The sequence below is a fragment of the Falco rusticolus genome, chromosome 1 (genome assembly GCF_015220075.1).
Source record: "Falco rusticolus isolate bFalRus1 chromosome 1, bFalRus1.pri, whole genome shotgun sequence".
Taxonomy (NCBI): Eukaryota; Metazoa; Chordata; class Aves; order Falconiformes; family Falconidae; genus Falco; species Falco rusticolus.
The window spans coordinates 126,131,664-126,148,406 of record NC_051187.1 but is presented as its reverse complement, the minus strand read 5'-3'; the positions used below and the strand labels follow the sequence as shown (position 1 = coordinate 126,148,406).

The 16,743-nt window shown below is 39.3% G+C and overlaps 1 protein-coding gene across 1 annotated transcript in view; it reads left to right on the top strand.

Moving 5' to 3' along the window:
* Positions 1-2,055: 2,055 nt before the first annotated feature.
* Positions 2,056-16,743, top strand: part of WDR17 (WD repeat domain 17) — a 62,842-nt gene continuing 48,154 nt past the window's right edge. The window contains exon 1 of the mRNA XM_037399477.1: positions 2,056-2,147. The gene's annotated coding sequence lies outside the window, so the exon portion shown is untranslated. The remainder of the gene's footprint in view (positions 2,148-16,743) is intronic.

Here is a 16,743-nt window from a genome sequence, read left to right as displayed (position 1 = left end):
AGGCCTCAGAAATACTCAATTCTTACAACGTTCATGAAGAAAGAGGCTTGGATATACATGCTGCTTTAGCGAACCCTCTAAATCAAAACTTGTAGTGTGAGTTTGGCTCTTTAAGTGCCTTAATCAGGGGAAAAGACTCAAATGAGAACTTACACCTTCTTAGAGATGGTGTGGAAACATACAGTTGAAAACAAATTATTTCATCATACTATTTATGATCCTATGAACCTGTCCTATGACCAACAGACCATCTCTTTTCCAGGAATAATCTTTAGGGTGACTGGAACTGCCTATCTCAAAATAATGAAGTAGAACTAGAAAAGATAAAGACAAAGGAAACAAGGATGGCCATCTCAATTCATAGATTAGGTTTTATCTAAGAGTCAAAATAGGCTAGATCTCTTCAGCCAGTGAAAGGGATGGCTGAAAAGATCTATGAAAGCATGAATGACACACAGAAATTGAATAGAAAATTATTTGCTAGCCATCATTAAAAGGGAACACATGGATTACCACATGGATATTTTAAAAGTAACACGTGCAGATGCTTTTCTGCAGGACTTCAAAAATAGAATTCAGTGTGGTAGGATGTTTTGGAGACCAAAACTTCAGGGGGATAGATAAATGCCAGGGGTACATATCCATGATCTGAATATAGAATTAAGAATCTCATAGTTTGTAATTGCCAAAAGATGTAACATCAAGAGGGAAAGAATACTTTTCCTTATATCCTTTGCACCTACTTCCACTAGAAGCTTGTTGGAGGTGGAATACAGTGCTTGTGGGACCTTTTGTATGACCAAATCCCTAATTCATGATTCTCAAAAGGGGTAATGTAAAGAGGGCAAGGCTGTATGGCTTTGTTCCTTAATCTCTTCATCTGCTTCTTGTACTGACTATTGTTGGATACGGAATATAGTGCTTGGGGCTTTGGGTATGAACAAGTATGATTGTTACAGTCTTCAAGATCATACAGGTTAAAACTTAGCACAAGTTTCTAAGGAAGGAAGCAAATTCAGCAAAAGTTTTCACTTGCAGGTGATGTGTGTTGGAGCTGTATACTCCGCCCAGTAAATCATATATAAAGTGATACCCTATCCACCTCTTCAGTTCCTTCTGCTACAGAAGAATCTGTTGGCAAGGTCAGGAATTTCACAGCAGGACTGGTCTCCTCAAGCAATAGATTCTATTTGTCCAGAGAACAGAGTAGGAAGACATTTTTTCTTATTTGAACATGCATAGGTAGCAGCTACAGAGGAGTTGGCCTTAATGAAAGAAATCATGACTAAGTTAGCTCTAATGAAAGAAATCAAGACCTATTTTTGTAGTTCTGCAATTCATGGGCTACCTCCCCACTATTACACTGACACGGTAATGGTGATGTAGTGAGTTAATCGGCAAATTTTTCTGCCTGAACAATATTAAAGGAAAAAGGTATTTGGTAGACAAGTTCTGTGCAGCAACTAAAGGAGGGCAGTAGCAGAAAAGAAGAACAAGCAGATGTTGGCCAGTAAATGTCTGTGGATTAAAAGTCCACCTCTGTACCTGATGGCCGCAGGCTGGTGGGGTCGGATCCCGCGGAATGCGTTTGTTACTCCTGTTCGGTGGGATTACTCGGTCTGTAACGGGGTCGTCGGCAGCTCTTTGCCGTCCCTCAGCACGGAGCAACGGTCTCTGCGAACGAGGCACAGCTATAGCCAAATGGCTCGAGATTCGTGTCATCTTACAATGCTGAGCTTGACGACGGTGTCGCCACGGGGTCAGCGCTGCCCGGAGACCCTCGGAGCGCCCCTCCCCCCGAGGCTGGCTTCCGATCGCCTCGGCGGCACTGCGGACAGCCTGCCCTCTCCCAGCTACCGCCCCGGGGACACCCGCGCGAAGGAGCGGAGCCGGGGCCGGGGCTCGCCCCCTCAGCGCCTCCCAGGCCACGGCGGCGCTGCCGTTAACGGCCGCCGCGCGGCCCTCCGCCAGGGGGCTGCGGCACTCCGCGCGCGCCCGCCGGCTCCGGGGCAGGGCCCGCGCGCCGCCCGGCTTCCGCCCGCCGGCACCTCCCCCGGGGGCGGGGCGGGCCGGCCGGTTGCCCGGGGGACGGGGTCGGTGTTTCTCCTGCGCGGCGGCGGCGCGCTGTCGGCGCTGCGGGTGGACAGGTGAGGGCTGGCGGCTGCCGCCGCGGAGCGGGCCCCGAGCGCGGCAGCCGGGCCGGGCGGGCGGTGTGGGCACGGCGGCGTGGGTACGGCGTTTGGCGGCCCGGCTCGGGCGGTTAAGCTGGGTGAGGGCCCGGTTGTCCCGCGGGCGGCGGTTCGGTGGGGCTTGGCCGGGCCGCGCCGCCCTGCGCCTGCCTGCGGCCGGGGGGGGCCCGGGCAGCCTTCGGGGCCTCGGGCCGTTGTCTGCAGTATCCAGGGCCGGGCTGACGGTGTTGCTGGGGTTTGACACCGGTTTGGGGACTTCTCTAGTGTGCGCATCGCTGTGCGAACCAGCTTGTGTGGAAACGTGGATTTAAAACCCAGGAAATGCGGAGGCAGCGGTCTGTAGGAGCAGCAGACCGGTGGAAGACGCTGCCCTCCGCAGAGGGAAGGGAAGGCTTCGGGCTCGCTCATACTTCACAGGCTTTTCCCAGCTGGGACAAGTGCTGGAGGGGGAGCAAAAACAAGCTTACAGATTTTAAAAAAATATTCAAGTACAAAAGCAAACTACAGGTTAAGCAAACAAAGTCTTGGAGAACAAATTTAAGACAGCAGGCTCTGTAAATAAATAAGTATTTAAAGTTTCTTCTGCTAAATAAATTCTTGTGATGTCTTAAGAGATGTTGTTTTACATAGAAATACAGTCATGCAACAATTTGAGAAACTGTTTTGAAAGGCTTGCAAATGCAGGCATGAACTCAAAAGTCTGACTGAGATCTTTAATTGCTCGGAATGCTGTAGTACAAATCATAACCCTGGATTTTAAAATAAATAAAGACTATACTGTTCCTAATAATTGGCTTGACCACTGCTTGATATAGAACGTAAATACTTGGAAATTTCCTTTTCAAGCCCCAAAACTGGTTGTTTCAAGACTGTCTTTGTGAATCCTGTGTACTCAGTCTTTCAAAATCACCGTGCGCTAGGAGGTCCATTGCGTCTCTTTCTAACTAATAGTAGAGTTTCAGTCCCTTCTGTGTTAGGCATGTAGAGCTTTCTGGGTTTATCCTTCACTGAAAAAATTTGTTTCCTGCTATTCATAAGAGCATTTAGGACAGAGAATTCTGATAATAAACACATAGAGTAAACAATCAGGTGTTCTTGAAACTTTAGCAAAATCTTATTTTGCTTAAGTTATTCATAGTACGGCATATTTTCCATTGTTGTAAAGTAAGTTCAAATTGCTAACCTTTGCACTTCATAATTTTTCTGTAGCCTGTAACCAGGGGAAATTAATTTAGGTTGTGCAGTTTCTTTCCTGATTAAAGACACAACTGTATAGGTTACTGATCTGTTTTGAGGTTTCTGTTACAGAGCAAGTGCATTGAGCAAATCGGTGAAGCTAACTTTGTGTTATCGTTATTTATGTTTTGTGTATCAGAGCTGTTCAAAAGGTTCAATTAAGACTGTAGTCATCTCTGGTTAATTGTTGTAACCCATATGGAGGCGTGGTGATCTAAAGAAACTGCAAAGGTAGTACGGAGTGTGTATGGAGTAATACAGATAATGCAAAAAATATAAAATGTCTTGGAAGCATTGTTTTACTTACTGATTTTTCTAGTAACTTACTAATTATTCCCCCGATGAGATATCTGCTGTCTTCTTCCATCTCTCTTTAAACGGAAGTGTCATTCTGTGTGTTCTATTACACCAGGTCTTGGACTCATTGTGTATCTCTGGCTATTCAAAGGACCCATAACACAATGATAAACTTGCCATTTGGCCATTTGCTATGTGGAATTTTTCCTCATAGCAAGAACGACATAAGAAAGTACTCGCTGAGTTTGGCCCACTGAGTTAAATGGACCATTAGACAGTATTTTATTTCTATCAGTGGTAATAGGAGGTAACCTAGGGAAAGCGATAGTTCGTCTTCCTGCAATCTGGCAGTCAGCTGATGTGGACAATAAGAGTTCTTCCAGCAAATCCTGGTGAAGATATCATGTGACATATTTTGCTATATAAAGCAAAAGTATGCAGTACAAGAAGAGAAGCAAATATCAATATAACATTTCAATTACAGCAACTGGCTACGAGAACTGCGAATTCACCAGTATAGGGGTATAGGCAGTTCAGTGACATAGTGTGGTACAGGCTAGCAGTTATTTATGGTAGCAGCTGAGCTGTGCTCTGGGCACTGGAGAAAGATGGCGGCTTTTCCCCATTTAAGTCCTATAATCGGTACACCCTGGCTGAAGCCACTGCGGGTATTTATTCCTTATCCTATTCTAGCACCGGTTAGAGAATTGCTGCAGTGTGTGGGATTTAATAGATTAGCAGTAAAGGCTTGTACAGTTTTGCCTTTTTTTTTTTTTTTTTTTAATAGTTGTTAACAATATCATATGCTAGCTCTCAGGACAGTCTCAAGTGTGGGAACTCGTCTCTTCCAGTTCTTTCTGTCATTTGGTGGTGTTTTCATTTATGGCGATGACCTTAATTGCACTGTTACCTCTGCTAAAGCTCCTGCTTAGATTTTTCGCTTGACCTACTTTGTTCAGTTTTATATGGGAAGGTGTGTGTAAGCAGACAAGTTGATAATTAGTCATTTCTAAAATCTTCATCAGTGATGAATCTTTCTAGTCAGTGGCCAGTTGTTGAAATGGAAAACTATTGTAATCTTTTTTTCTTGGGCTGTATATTGTGTCTCATGCAGGTGAAGTTATTACTGCCTTTTCCCTACTTAATGAAGTTTTTTTGCTTAATGCTTCTACTGGCTAGAAGTTCAGTTCAGGTACGGGAACCTTTTATCTACTTTCCAGCTTTTGTGGCCAGTTTGAACCCAGCTGCTTAGTCTGTGTGGTATCTTGACTTAAATAACACTTCCGTATCTCTGGTAATTACTTTTTCCCATCATTTTTTTCAAATGCTGTATTTAAAATGTTTAAATCCATCTCTCCTGAATATGCTAACCAAATGTAGTGTATCATTACCTAGTTTAATGGTGTGAGGCTTCCTTCTGTGTTGAAAGTAACTTTCCTAACAGTTCACTGTACATCTTTTCATGGCCACATCCCATTAATGCCTTATACTTCTCCAATGGTTTATCACATCCAATTTTTGTATGGTTTTTTTCCCTCTCTCTTTGACTGTCTCTTCTGTCTGTTGTACTGTAGTTGTATAGTTTGTACTTGATTTCATGGTCTCTTGAAACCAATCATCTGTACGTACTTGCAGGGGTTTTTGGGGGGATAGAGTTTACCCCATCCCTTCGACTTGTATGTTTTAAGGTCTGTTTTGTTTCTGTCTTGGATGTAATTGTTGGTATTTACTTGTGCCATTAGACAACCTGGTTTTGCCTTTTATTCAGTAGCCTTTTAATGAGACATAAATTGCCTAGTTTATTGATAGTCTAAACCCTAATCTCTTTGGTTTTGACCTTCTGTATTCTTTCTTTCAATCTTGTTAAAGAATCATTTGCGGTTGTTTATGCTAGACTCGACTCACACGAACACAGTGTAGGTAAATCAAGGCCGAAGAGCACTAATTAATGCTAGTATTTTAATTCTTTTAACTTCCCCTTCTAGTTGTTACCTATTGTTTGAAAATACCTGCAGTGGGAGACTGTAATGATGGAATGAAAGTGAGTATGTCAGATCCCAGAGATCAATTCCATACCTAAGTTAAGATACCAGGAAATAAAAATTAAGAACACTTCCACTTTGGAGTGTGAGGTTAGTGTTGAGAAGACCTCTGTAATAATTTGTTACTAATCTGCAGCATGTTTTTTATATTTAACCTGCTGGCTTAACCTGCTGGCTATGAACAGACATTTAGTTCTATTCCATTCAGGTTTCCAGAGATTGGAGTGCGATCTTGTTGCAGTTAAAGAAGTTTCTTTTTTTTGGAGGTGATTGTGGTGTTTGTTTTTTCATGGTTCTTTATGCTTCTGTGGTTATTGGAGCACAAGGGGCCCCTGAAGTGTCTAAGCAAAACTGTTAAATTGACTGCTCTGTAAAAATCCTTAGGGCAGAAAATCTCCATGTTTTATAACATTAACTTGGAGGCAAACTTTCAATAGTAGATCTGTTTTTCTAATAAAGTCAGCTCTGTCTTACCTATGTCCAGCTTTAGCTAGTTTTGCAAATTTGGAAAATTATTATTAGCAGATGTGTGACAGGATACGGTTTGTACAAGACGATATACAGCTGGATGTCATCCACACTGGCTATCCAGCCTATCAGCTCATCAAATCTGTTAACAAGTACATACATGTGATGAATAGCATAGGGACATGACCAGATACGAGGGATTTTAAATACTACTTTGAGCTTCACAGCTAGAGAGAATTTTCTCCTTTTTTCTTTAGTTTTTTTTCCCCCCTACTTTCAAGTTACATTCTCTGTGGGCTTGTTTGTGCTTCAGATGCTGAATTTTTTTTCTGCTAAAGAAATTCTTGGTATGTTGAGTTAAATATACTGAGGAAGTGGTTTTGTTATTTCTTATATCTGTCATAGAAATGTACTTAAATGTAAATTAAATAACAAGTATTATTATGTTAATGTCCAAATCAGCAGAATGTAGTTTAAAAAGTGATTATTATTTAAATATTTCCTTTCAATTGTGTTCATTATCATCCCAGACAGGGATTTGCGCTATCATAATCTAAATTTATTATAATATAACATGTTTTTGAAGAACATGTTAGAATGGAATGACTTGGCTAGACATAGATAAATCCTGTGAGCATGACACAAATAACGTATGTAACATCTTTCTTGCAATATTAACTGTTTGTTGGCAGACTGAACTATCAGTTAGCAGCTGTGTGGTGTTTAGCTACCTGCTGGGTTAAATCATAACACTGGGGCACTTTTCAGCTTTCAGTACATTCAAATTTTATATGTAGTAATTATGAAACCGAGACAAGCATTTCAGTATAGACATAGCTTTATGAATAAGATTATAATTTTTCTCCATATATGCTGTGTGCCCTTTTTGTCTTTTTTAACCAAGGAATTTGAAAATCAGAGATATTTAACTTTCCCTTTTTTAAAACATTATTTGTATTCTTCATGGAACTTAAACGGAAGCATCTGGTAAGCCATAGTAACAGTGATACTGTGTATATAAACATACTCATTTATATGTTTTCTTAAAAGATTTTGATTTATTTTCTTAGAAAAAAAGGCTATGAAATTTCATTGAATCTTTTTTCAAGATCCAGTTACAGAACGTCCTTAGGAAGATACGTGATCAAGTCCAATCCACTGCTATTGTTGGCAGCTAGAGCCTAATCTCCTCCATAAACTGATAAAGCTCAATCTTAAAAGTAGCTATGTTTTTATCCTTGTATTCTTGTGAGAAGGTTGTTCTAAAGTCTCATCCTGGTCCAGATCTGGTGATGATGATGGTGTTGCACATCTGTTACTAACAGCTTATTGTAATCACTGTGAGGGTGGCCTGGCTATCCTGTATGTCATATTGTCCTGATAAATCCATACAGCTTGTTGGGAAGGGACAAATGAGGGGAAAAATAAAAAGGGCAACCATTTAAAGCCCTGCTTGTCTTTGTGCCCTGAACAGCTTGGAAAGAGTAGAGGAAATCTGATTCTTAACTGACCTCAAGTGACATAGGAACACAGAGATACAGGTTTCCTGTGTCATTGTCATGTGATTGCTTATTGCACAGCCTTACTGTAAAGATTGTGTTTTCATGTTTATTTCAGGGTATTTGGGTTCATTACATGCTTCATATTCTCAATATAAAGGTTCTTAAAGCACTAATTAATAAATAAAACCTGAAGCTTTTTAACTGAGTTCTTCACTGTAGCTGTTTAATGTAACGAGTTTACAAAATGTTATATAAATTATGAAATTAATGAAATTTTATACTCTTGTAATTTAAGGATTTTTTTAAAGTATTTTGTTCTTGGGGTTTTTTTGTTCTATGTTTAAGTTATAACAACGTTAACTCCTATAATGAGTTTTGTGGCTTCAAAATGTGTTAGAAGAGAAAATGGGAAGTTCTAGCATGTTAATCTTTAGCATATAGTAATTCAGTAGATAATTTCTAGAGCTATGATGGGATGTACTATGAAATAATGTCTATGTGGATTGACAGAGAATTAGTTTCATTACGGAAATGGGTATAGTGAATCTAGAGACAAGCTTACTAAAATACCAATTTCTGAGGTGTAAATACAGTCTATTAATTGAAAGCAATTCTTAATTTTGAATCCTACTTAATGTTACTGATTTTATCCTTTGTTTTCAAGGTAAACTATACATGTATGTTATATTTGGGAATATCTTTTAGTGTGTAGAGATCGAGGCCACTATATTTTTCGGCATATCCTTTCAGAGTCTTTTAAAGTCATGTTTTTGTAGAGAGCAGGGTAGTGGCGTACTCATAATAAGAAGATACCTGTACTGGAGTGTCCAGAAGTAACTCAACTTTCATATCAAATACAAATAGAAGATAAACATTGATTATTTTTTAAGTTTTTTGTAATTATCGACTTCTGTAGCACTGAACTTGAACCATGCATTTTAATGTTCTTATCCTAAAGCATCACAATTTGGATCACTTCCATTTTACCTTTCTGACTGGTTTAGGGTTTTTGTATTTATGCCTAGTCAATCAAACTTTGGGGCAAAGTATTCACCTGTTTTATCTGTGGTAATGCAGGTAGTAACCTCCACTAATTGTCACTATTTACACATTGCACATCCTTCCTTATAAGGAAGAATCATTAAAACCCGCTGGCAAAACCCAATTACTATCTTACTACTGCTGGATCATATCTTAGAGGAAATTTCATAGGGTTTAAGCTTTCTGTCCTGCCTAATGTCCACGCTTAAGGTAACTGAAGGTTGTCATCATCAATAAAGTCCTTACTTGGAATGAAATCCTCTCCTGCTGGAAGTTAGGAGAACTTTCTGGCGCTGGAATCACATTGATCAGTTCAATACTGAACTTTTTTGAGAATAATTTGGTTTAGGAATCCAAATAAGGATTAAAGAACATTGTATTGTTGGCCACATTGATCCATTGTCATTTCAGACAGTGTTCCTTGGGCAGTAATTCTGTGAATATGTATGACTTCTTTTGTCCTTGACAGATGATGCTCATAAACTTGAGAAGAAATTTCTTCTGCAATCTCAGTCAATATCTCTGAGGCTATACGTGTTACAAACCAGTAAATCTGAAAGGGGGGGGAATGTTTAGCATAGAGTATAGACCTTTTTTCCCCGGTATCAACACCTTATGTGAAGGATTCCTAAACTTATTTGTCCATTCTCTATATCCTACAGTGGCACATCACTGCTTGTGATGGCAGATCCTAGAATTGTGGTCGCTACATGCATTACGATCCTCATAGGAGTTGCTTGTGTGGCAAGGTGGAAATGCCTTATATGAACATTACCTCCTGTATGACCCATAAAGCTAATAAACTACGTACTCCATCAGTCTCCTTCATCTGCCTATTTTGTACTCTTCTCCTGAGTCAGCAAGCTTCTTTGAATCCCTGTAACTCACAGTTGTGGAGCTTGCGGCTGTGAGGTCTAGTGTCTCTGCCATTTATACAGCCTTCTGCTGGTGGGCTTGGTGCACTCACCATCCAGGCAGCTGTTGGTATACTCTGGAGCTCCCCAGTTCACCCCCTCCATCTCCACAGTGTAGCTTTCACCTTATGAACCATCTTTTGTTCCACTTCTGTCTTCCTCACTTGAAGTTTACCAAACAGAGTAATACAGGGAGAAGAAAAAAGAGAAACTGCCTTCTAGAAGAATGTTTTCTATCTCCTGTCATGGCAGCAAGATACCGGTTTTCATGACGCTGTTGAGATGAGGGACACTAGACTCTGTGAGCAGAGGAACCTTCCAGAACCATGGCCAGCAACAGCTGCTCTGCACTGCAGCGTTACACCTTGAGAAGGTAACACTGGCCGTAGGCACCCAAACCGTGGCTCTTTCCAGGTCAGAATGCCAGTGTAGTGACCTCTTGTGAGCTTACAAGACTGTAAGCTTGACCTGATGATGTTATGGCGTCGAGTGTTGCTCCTCTGCATCATCTGTTCCACCAACGTACAGGCTTTAATTGGCCTGACCAGCCCATAATTCTTGCTCTGCAGTCTCCCCCGTTACCCCCTTTCTTCCCCATGGCAGGGGTTTAACTGTCTGTTTACAAGGCAAGCTCTGCTACGGTGCAGCTGAGTAACCTTAGGTCAGACTGTGTGGAAAGAGTGAAGCTGGGAGAAATCTTGTGGGGGCCTCTATCCATGCACCTTCCACCTCGGGGCTCTAGAGCTGCACCGGAGCTCAGGCCTTTGCCCTGGTCTGTGCCTGAACTATGCCATAGCCACGCTGGGCCTGCCTGTAATGCCTTGCTGCTTCTGACCTTGCCCTGCTGAATTCCTGTCGTGATCTTGGATTTACTTTGGCCCTGTGAACTTACCTGGTGATCACTGGACTGTCAGCTGAACCTGGTTACCATCACTAGCCCTGTTCTGTTGTTTTTGAGTACTGAGGGATTGTGTCCCTCGTCAGCAAGATCACCCCCTGCATACTTTGTGGTCACCTTTGGCTCCTGGCTGCCATACTCTGCTAAGTAGCCTGCTTACACTGCTTTCTGTTGGTCTTATTGCAGGCAGGTAAGGGCCCTGCTCCGAACAGAAAGTCTCTCTCAGAGTCTAGACTGAGAAATAAAGAATAAAGGCTGCACAATTACGTGAAGGGGAGAGAGCAGAGTCCATGGCCCTGTATTGTCCAGCTGCCTCTCTGGCATTGTAGAAGTTGGCCTTCTCCTGAGCACACTGGCTCATTCACAGCCCTGAGACACAAACCAAGTATGACAGTGGGACTTGATGAGGGCTGTGGACAGTCTGGATAATGTACTTGAATATGTGCTAATACAACTGTGGATGCAGGAGGTGCTAAGCATTGGGAAGTGACCCAGAACTGCATTAAATCTAGAATGCTATTTTTGTATGCTTTTAGTTGGCTTATTTTGTGTATCTCACTTGCCTTTTCAAGTTTACATGGCAATGTAAATAAGGTGAAGTGCGGAACCCAGCAAGATATCTTGGGTTACTTTAAAGTATGCTCTTGGAATTATATGTATTTCTCTAGAAATCTTATATTACAACATTAATAGCTATTGCAATTTCCACCTCAAATGATGAGAAGATAATATTTGTGAGTGCTAAATAGTGACAGACCTTTTTGACTTGTAACATACATTGACAGTACTATTCTCGTTGTAGCATATATTTAGCTATTAGTTATTACATATGCGTAACAACCGTCGTTTCTAAAATGCAGTTACTGTACCAGTATGTTCCTTCTAGGAGTTAAGTCCTGACCCTGAAAAGGGTAAAATGATACTATGGCTGAAATGTTCCAAAGTTCCAAAGAGAGGATTGTGAAAAAACTACAGCAGAGGCTTGATCACAGATTATCTCAGATTGGAAGGGAGCTGTAAGGATCATTGAGTCTGAAATCCCTGGTCCTTACAGGACTACCTAAAACTAAGACATATGAATGAAAGCATTTTCCAGGTGGTCCATGAACTCTGATAACCTTGGTAGCGTGACCGCTTCCATGGGGAGCCTGTTCCAGTGACCAACCATCTTCTTGGTGAAGAACCTTTTCCTAACATCGAAAGTGAACTTCCCCTGATGCAGCTTCATTCCATTTCTTTTTGACAGCTGAAGAATTAAACAGTTGTTTCTGCATGAAATGAATAAGATCTGTTATATCTTTTTATCCCCTCTGGGATATTGCAAATACATTTATTGGGTAATTGATTGCAAGGCCGTATAGATGTCTCTTTTGGTCTGATCTATTAAAATTTCCTATTAACATTCAGTGCTTGAACAAAAATCCAGTTTTTTGACTTTGACATCATAATATGTTTTGTTGTCTTTAAAACTGATTGCAAAGAACACTTAATTAAACGTACCATCTGGGCTTTGGGTTAAGTGCATACTAAGTTATTTATAAAGCATTTAATAAGATTTATAATAAGATTAATTATAAACATTTAAGGGATGGAATACTTTGAGATTTTTCATATTTTTATTGTAATATTTAGTACATAGTTTCCTTCATCCTCCACTGGAGTATTATACCTATAGTATAATAATTTTTCCAGCAGTTGGAGGTGAGTGATGGAATAGGCAAACAAATGCAATGGACCCGTGATGCATTTGCATCTACTAGTCTTTCTTGTCTTAATTTTTCAAGTGTAATTTAGCACAAAGCTTTTTACTTTATTTACAGGTAATTTTAACAAATCAGTTTAAGCAGTTTAAGTTCCCATTGACTATCCTGTGATTATTTGAATTGCATCTGTACCTTTGAGCCGAAGGTAGCACCAGTTAATACAGTATCCGTATTAATTTAGCCCATGCTCTCCTGATGATTCTGAAAATGTGAACCATGGTGTTAGTCTCTTTTGAGAGACTCATCATTCTAATAGGTTGGTATTGAGACTAGAAAATTCAGTTCACATATATTGTGGAACAGCTATAGGTGTAAACCAAACAGATTTGTTATTGTTGAGCTACATGTAAGACTTCGCTCAAGCTTCTGAATATATGTGCTATATATATGTGACCTTATAACAGACAGAGCAGCCTGAAAGCAAAGGCTTTCCTAAATGCGCCAGTATTAATTTATTTTAAACTATGATTTTGGGGTGTAACAAGCAGTAATAATGTGGATAGGATTTGTTTAGCAAATTGTAAAATTTTTGTTCATAGGAGTGGTACATCAGTAACATTTTTATCATTTAGTCATAGACCATGGATATAGTGAGGCATTTCTTCAGCTGTATGTATAAAGATGTCTGAATTAATCCTATATTTCCCATGTAGTTTATGAGACCATGCAGTTTTGTGTATTTTGCATTGTTTATGTTTGAGCCAAAGTCTGAAAGGGCAAGTAACCTGAAAAATTTCAGCAGTATGATGGGAAATACCTCTGTGTCCTGTTCTGTATGTATCCTTTCCTCTGGAGGACTGTATAACTGCACAAAAAAAATAATAATTATCTGCTAATCTGGGAATGCTGCTTCCCCTAAATATAGTGGGTTTCTTGATTAAAATTTTTATTATTTTGTGTGGTTTGTTTGTTGTTTGGTGGGGGGGGTTCCCCTTGGATGTCATTTCTGAGTAAGAGGTTGGAAAGGAGAAGTATTGCTGCCTGCCTTTATTTCCCCACTGTGTATCTGAGAATGTAGTTTACTTATACAATATACAATAGCCTTATTGGAAACTACGTGTGCTAGAGTAGGACGGGAAATGATACTGAATTGCTCTTTGGAAATGGTGAGTAGTGTTAACCAGTAACTCTAGATTAGTATCTGGTACTTCCAACTGTTCTTTTCTTACTTTGTTTAGTTTATTTCTTGATTAAACAATTGACTTCACAGTCTAGCTTTTGCATTTCTTAGGAATTTTGGGTAACAGCTTGTTAACCCAGTACAGAAAGGCAGATGTTGCCTGGGTTGTAGATTTCTCGAAGAAACTGGTGATTTTTAGGTCTGCATAATATCTGTTGAGGATTTGACAGTTTCTGCAACCGTGCAGTCAGGAAGATCTGTATGATAATGTCTCCTAAACGGCACAGTTGATGAGGTGTGCTGCTGCAGTACTCAGTTGTGGTGTGAACAATACAGCTTTTATTCCTCTTTTTACTTCTTGTTCTCATTGGTATAATGCACTGTGAAATCTGATGTAAAACTTGGGAGCGTACCAGAAAAAGATAACTAGCTGCAGAAGGAATAAATACAGTCAGATAAGTGAAACTCTCCTGAAGGAGAGAAAAGAAGCAGATGCATTACAATGAATTAGTGAAAATTAGACTTTTTAAATTTTCCAGCCGGTGCTGGTGCCTGTGTCTGAGCCCTTCAGGCTCTGCTGGCTGCTAACAATGGAGATGCAGATCTTTTTCTCATGCTTTTTTTTTTTTTTCTCTTTTTAAAAAAATGTTAAACATAAGATGTTTGGCACTTGCGATAATCGTGGCTCCTCCTACTGTGCCAGTTGAAAACCCTCCCTGCGTAACCAAAACGTAGCGCTCCCCATGATTCTGAAGGTATTTTACATTTCAATACAAGCTTTTGTGCACTGAACCACATTTCTTACAGACAGTACATTTGAAAAAAAGGAAAATAATTTTTATGGAGACTCAAACAGCACCTCATTTTCAGAGCTCAGAAGCATTGTAAAATGGAGCTTGAAGCACTAACCTGTTTTAATTTAAAATACTGGAATATAAAATTTAGTAATTGATTCAGTGTTGATTTCTGTTTTCCGTTTCAGAATCCATTACATGTGGCATTTAAATTGCTGTTGAAGTATTTTAGATTATATATTTATAAATGTAAAGCTTATTAATGTAGAATCATATCAGAGTTCAGATCTGATCTTTGGGTAGTTTGTTATAATGTTGAGTAAATTTTAGCACAGGATCATTGTACTTACATGTGTTCAGGTCCTTTAGTTTTTATTTCAACTCTGCCTTCTGTCATGGCTTGGATGACTTACATTTCCCACTGGTTTGATGAAGATGATTGGTATGAAGGACAACAACGAGTAAGAATTGTTTAAATTAATATTTTCTCTTTTACTACTTTTATATTTTTCTTCTTTAAGCTGCTGTTTACTATATTACTAGTACCAAAAGTAATATTCCCATAGTGGTGCTAAGAAGGGATTTTTAGTAGTTTTGATGAACGTCTTGAATCATAGATAAACACATGTAAAATGAAGTTTATTGCAAATTAATGTTGCTAACTGCATAAAAGATACTGGAAGTTTAGTGGCCAGCTAGTTGCATTTTTCCAGGTTGCATAATTTAATGAGTAGTAATTCTTTAATATGTAATGAGATAGAAATCAAACATTTAATTGTATTGTATTAGGAGGAATTAATGTACTGTGCATGGAGTAAACTAAAATAATTATAAACAGTAATTGAGTAAAAAATATTTGGGAGACATCAAATTCACCTAGGGTAATTTTCAAGTTATACATTGGATATCTGTATATTTTTATGAACATTTTTCCAAGGAGGAGAGGTTGTTACTATAGCAACATTTGCAGTATATCTTGGATTTTTTTAATGTTTATTAACTGCATGTTTTGGGCAAGCTTGATCTACTGCTGCTTTCATAGATTTGTGGTGAGAGGTGAATATAAGTCACATTTCTTTCATTATACCAAGCTCCTTTATGTAACCATATATTTCTGTAATTTTTATTTCTCATTTTGATAGTATACTCTTAGCTAATGAATTAGAGATGCTACTGAAACATAAAGGCCAGGAGCTGCTTTAATTGTGTTATTGTGTATTACTCTGTAATGCCAGCTATATGATTATAAGTACTAAAAACTAGCAGGTTTTAATACTTCACTGTTCTCATTTTGCGTGTTATTCATGATATGACTGTTCCACATGTGGAGTTATCTTTTAAGAGCTGCTCATCAGGGATTCGGGAGTGAGATGTGTCAAGAGGTAACTTTATCTGAAATCAGAAGCATCTTAGCAATTTGCCAGCAGAAAAGCAATTTTCTGGTGATTGTGGTAGCTCTGGGCTGGAAGACGAGAACAATATTCTTACAGAGGCTTAGATGCTTTATGCTGAGATCAGACATGGTTGTATGTATTTCTTTGTATTACGTAACAGTATCTGAAGACTAGATCTCTGGTACCATACAACTAACCAATACTTAGAGATGATGGTTTTGTTACCACTGCTAGATAGGATGTCTTGGGTTGATTAGGTATGTAGTTCAGCGTAGCCGGTGATGTGATGTTAGAAATACCAGCATTTCTCCATGCCCTATTTCAAGCCCTAGTGTTGCTTTGTAGATTATCTTGTTAAAGTAGTACAGTAAAGGATATTCTAATTAAACTGCACAAGTAGCATAGTCAAGACAGTCAGAAACTCTCCTTTGTAAGACCTACCACAAGTTACTATTTTTTAAAGGTTAAATAGTTGGCCTTAGGTTTTCTAAGCAGGGTAACTATCTTAGATTAATATCTTTGTTTTTAATGTCAAGTGTTTGTTTCTGTAAAATACAGTCTGAGGCTGTGACTGTGAATTCAAACTTTTTCCAGACTTCAGCAAGAGGTCCACAACTTCTTCCCTTGTGAAGCTAGAGATACTGTAGTTAAAAAAATTCTAGTAGCTATTTGACTCCGAGTTTATTGTGGAGGTTTAAAATGGCTGCAAACACTAGTAGAGCACTTGTTTATTTAGAATGATCTTTTAAATAATAGTGTTCTTTTGCTAGTCAGTGTCTGGATAACTGAGTACACTCATTTTGAACATTTGCTAGGTTATCGTTAAGTTAGGAAATGTCACCTGCAAATGTAGGTTGTAGGAGTCTAGCTGAGGTTTCTGGCATTTTAGAAGAATCTTGCTAAAATTCAAAGCCTTCTGCAAGGAACTCTCTTGTGTCTCGTTAATCTGATTCTCTGGGTGCCACAGATAGTCTGTGTGCCCTGAATTGCATACAAAAAATAGAAAAACAATTTGATTTTCACACAGAATGGTACTGCATAGTGGTACAACCTGATACTGTTACAAGCACTAGACTACCTAGATT